The sequence below is a fragment of the Alligator sinensis genome, unplaced genomic scaffold (genome assembly GCF_000455745.1).
Source record: "Alligator sinensis unplaced genomic scaffold, ASM45574v1 scaffold1044_1, whole genome shotgun sequence".
Taxonomy (NCBI): Eukaryota; Metazoa; Chordata; order Crocodylia; family Alligatoridae; genus Alligator; species Alligator sinensis.
Window position 1 is genome coordinate 1,536,126 of NW_005842283.1, and position 5,034 is coordinate 1,541,159.

Here is a 5,034-nt window from a genome sequence, read left to right on the forward strand (position 1 = left end):
GGGTGCGGCCGCGCTGGGCCGGGGCCTGGAGAGGGGAAGGACAAGCGAGGTGGGGAGCGGGGTTTCCCGTGCTTCCTTCTCTCTCCGCGGCCGGGCTGGGCGAGGCTTTGTTTGCACCGTATCCTACCCCCCCCCTCCCCCGGCAGTCCCGCACCCGTGGGGGCTCCTCCTGCTCGCGGAGCGCCTAGCCCGGCTCCTGGTGGTGGCAGGCGAGCGCTGCCTGCTCCTGCTTCCACGTCCCGGCCTTGGCACCTCTACAGGGACGTAGTGGGGGTGAAACGTGGAGTGGCGCCTGTGGGGTGAGAAGCGAGGGTTTCTGTGGGGGGCAGCCTTGCCTGGCGCGGCTGGGCTGTGAGTGGTGTGGTTTCTGTGGGTGCTAGGGGTGGGGGGCACCCCTGCTTGGAGCAGCTGAGCCGTGAATGTTGTGGCGTGTTGGGGTTGGGGGACGTCCCGAGCTGGCCCACAAGCGTCTGTGGGCACCAGAGTTAAGAGGCAACCCCTGCCTGGCAAGGCTGGGTCACGAGTTGTGGTTTCTGTGGGCATCAGGGTTGCTGGACACCCGTCCCTGGTGGGGCTGGGCCACAAATGTCTGTGGGTGCCAGGGTTAGGAAGCACCCCTGTCTGGCGGGGGGCACGAGTGTTGTGGTTTCTGTGGGTGTCAGGGTTGAGGGGCACCCCTGCCTGGTCCGCCACAAGCATTGTGGTTTCATAGTATCATGGTGCTTAGGGTCGGAAGGGACCCAAACAGATCATCGGGTTCAACCCCCAGCCCTGCAGGGCAGGAATGAGTGCCAGGGTCCTAACACCCCAACCAGATATCTGTCCAGCCTCCTCCTGAAGACCCCCAAGGTAGGATAGAGCACCACCTCCCTTGGGAGCCCATTCCAGAGCCTGGCAGCCCTAACCTTGAAGTAATGCCTCCTGATGTTTCTGTGGGTGCTAGGGTTGGTGGGCACCCCTGCCTGGCAGAGCTGTGTCAAATGTCTGGGGGTGCCAGGGTTAGGAGGCACCCCTGCCCTGGGGTCAGGCCACAAGTGTTGTTGGAAGGCCCCGTGCCTTCATGAGGCCCAAGGAGGAAGCAGGTGCAGCGAAGGTTGCAAGCAGTCTCTTTCCAGGTGTGGGGACATGGATTTGTCTGGAGGGAATGGCGATGCAACGTGCCAGGCTGCGAGGGAGGGGCAGGATGCTTCTGTCTCAGATATTAAAATGCACCCAGCCAGTTTCCTCCTGCCTCTAACGCTTCCTGACTGTGCTTGGGTGGTGGCAGCCCGAGCGTACAGATTTGTTGAGACTTCTGTGAGGTTATTATTCATTGAGAGTCAGCCCTGAGGGCCATGTTGCATCCCCCTCTGGTGGTGGGCGTGTGCCTGCTGCATGTTGGGCAGTGCTGGAGCCTTGGTATTGTAGCTGTGCTTTATTGTCAGCTGCCTGTGACTGTTCCCTTTGGACCTTGCTACGAGGATCTGTACCTTTGTCACCTTGAGATTAGATTACTGCAGAATGTTCTACGCCTGTGCATTAAAGCTGTCCAAAACTTTACAGTGGCCTCAGGTGTGGCAGACTACTTGCTACAGGAGTGCTTCTTGGCAGCAGCACATTACCAGTTTTCCACGGTGTTTTTTGTTTGTGTCTTGTTTTCGTGTGCAGTTCATGGTGTTTTTGCTGACATGACCTACCCTGCTTAGACCTGCTTGTACCACAAAACGCCTCTCTTGCTCTTAGCACCCCATTTGGAATCGGCAGGTTCTCCTGAAATTTATCTCGGTATTGTAAAGGGGAGAGGGGGAATCAGTGGCAGGACCTTTTCCATAAGGACCATTTCCTTGAATTATTCTCCCGCCTCCCCTCCAGGGTCTGAAACAACTTTCTATGCATGTCCAAGCAGAACATGGGGAGGATGGGGGTAAATTTGATGGTAACTACATGAGTTATACGGCAAAATTGCTTATGGTAGAAGGCAAGAAAAGACCACTGCTGCTTTGGTCAGGGGGTTGCTTTGTATTTCCTATAGGTTTTAAGTTTGTAAGTATGGTTATAGCATTCAGAGTTTTGAATGGGTGTCCCTTTGGCATGGAGATACTATAAGAATGAAACTGAAATAATAAAGAAAGTTAATCCAGATGGTTCACTGTGTAAATAACCTAAAAAAGACCATAATCGAGTAACTGTATTTTGTGTGTGTGTGTATATTTTCACAGTTAGCTTCTGGATATTCTGCATTCAAATAGGCTGTAACAGTTTCCATGGAACTTGTCATCAGTTACAATGGCGGTATTATGTTTAATCTGCAGCATACACCAAAAACAGCTTGTTGAGTAGAGCTATTGTAGTACGATAAAGAACAGTGATAATCATTTGTCATTTTTAATCGTGTTGATCAATCCTCACTTTGCTAATTGGATTCTCACACAGTTGGGTATGTTCTGTAATGGGTGGGAGGGATGAAAGAACCAAAAGCATCAGAGTCAGGTGCTAATAGGTCTATTTTTAAACTTGGTTTGAAGAGGATGTTCTTTACTCCTCATTCTTCTGTGCCTTAAACCTTTACTCCTAACATCCATCTGATCTTCTGCTTACTGCTACTGTTTGCAAGACATTAAGTTAAGAATATGAGTTTTCTGCAGCTACTTGTTAAGCTGAACAATAGTACATGAGCTGGGAGGAATTAGCTCCACTACCTGGCTAAAAAATACATGTTAAATTGAATAAGATTTTAAGTTAAAGTGACAGCCATTATTTTTCTGAACCCGAGTTCTTGTATCAATGAACATTCATGATCTAATTTAACAAAGTCTGTTCTTAATAAAACTTTGACTCAATTGGTCTTTGAATGACAAAGGAAGGCATTCTTTTCCAAGATGCAGATACAAAATGAAACACTTCTTAGTCAAAAAGAATGCCACAGAAAAATACAAAGAGCAGCAGTGAAACAAACCTTTGTAAACTGAGAACCAGGTGTGGATCACAGAGTTACATAACTATATCCATCCCAAGGCATGCAAGACTTATTTTTTTCCCTTCCCCCTTCCTTTTCAATTCTCCCTTCTTAGGGCAGGGGAACATGTAATTGCTGGGTAGGGTTTTTGTCATCCTTCCCTGCAGGGATGTGATGTCAGAAGTAAGTTAACCAATCGCTGCTCTTTTCTTATTCTTCACTGTCGTCTTTTCTGTCATGTATATACCACATTCCTATTGGTTAACATGCCCACAGCGAGTTTCAGAATTTTAAGGCACGATCAGCAATGCTTGTTCCTGTTTTCCCCCCTCCTTTGTCTCCTTTTTCCTGCCATGTTCATGTGGGTAATGAAAGTGGAACATCAAGCCAAGTGGAATTGTAGCAGCATAGGTTAATTGTTCAGAGGCGATTTCCCCCCCGCCCCACACTTTCTTGTATTTGCTTGCTGATTTACATCCTTGCTCTCTTATTTTAATCCATGGTTGCCTGCAGAAAATGTGATTTGAAGGATGCTTTGTTCTTCCATGTTTTATCTACAGAAAATTATGACTTGGATGACATTTTATCTATTCTTATTAGAATAGAAAATGAAAGAGTTTCTTTTAATATTGAATTGTTTGCCTATTTCTATATATTTGTAATGTTCAGAGTTGCTTTCATGATTGAGTCGTTTCCCCCCACACCCCCTCCAAGAAATTTGGCTTTCCACATGAATGTTGAGTTATAGGATAACACTTTCAAAATCACCCAAGTGACCTAGGCATTTAAATGGTATTGAAAGGCAACAGAATTTAAGTGATAAGCTAGTTGGGGATTAAAAACGTTATGCACAGTACTTGAAAAAGGCTCTCAATTTTCTTTGAGTGAACTGTGTTGCTTTTCATTATGAACAGTTGTTATAAGAGCCAGAGCCAGGTTACTGTAAAGTAACATAAGCAACATTCAGTTTGCCTCATCTCAATTTGTGCACATTCACTCATGTTTATGTGCCCACATTTATGCCACCAGTCATCTCCTCACTGCTCAGGAATACCCTTCATCCAGTTGTGAGGCTTAAGGGTTCTTGGTCCTTTCCCACTTGCACCATGGATAATGGGAAACTAGGAGGTAGAGCGCAAGGCACAGCTGTTCAATGGATAAATCCCATTTAGTGGTACTCAGCTGGCAGTGCAGTTTGCCATCTCTGGCATCAGATAGGACTATGTGGGGAATTGGGATGATTTTTCAGTTGGTAGGTTGTGTAGGTCATGTGAGACGCATTGAAGTACAGGGTGCTTGACAGTTTGCAATATAGTTTTAAAGCTAGCAATGATTGCAGCATTTCTTCTTGGTAGTGTACACATATATTGCTGTGTGTAGGTTTGTGAGGCACTTTCATCTTTCTGGGGGAAATTTATTGCAGAGTAACAACCTTACTTTTATGTAAGGTGCATGTACTTTCACCTCTTTATCACTGTATAAGGATGGTGTTTAGTTTAAAAACAAAAAACCCCAACTGGTTTTGATACTGTATTTGAAAATGAAATAAATGGAAGGGTTTTTGAATCTGAAAGCTTGCTTAATAACTATTCTCCAACTATTTGGGCTGGTCTAATAAAAGATATCAAATTCACCCAAGGAACCTTGTCTACCATAAACAAATGCATTTCTTATTCATTTAGCTACATACTGTTATTCTGAGAAGTGATTATTTGAGATACCTGCACATTTAATATTCTGTCTCCTTTTCCACTCCATATAATTGCCCATCTTCCTATTAACACAGCATATTATGTGGCTTTATTGTTTTGGGTTTATGAAGCATGCATCTCTTATGGCCGGGGTGCATTTTGAAACTCTTTAAATTTGTATATGAAGAAATACTAAAATTCACCAGTCAGTTCATTGGTACTAGTTCTCACTAAGTATACAATTAAACACACACGAAAGTCAGCCTACACAGTAAAATTACTCAAAAGATAACCTAATGTCAAAGTCCGCCCCCTCCTCCCTACCGCCCCCCCCACAGTACTGAGCCTAAAGGTGACCTGTATAAAAACCCCCAACCCCCCTCCCCAAATGAAACAAAAAACCCCCCA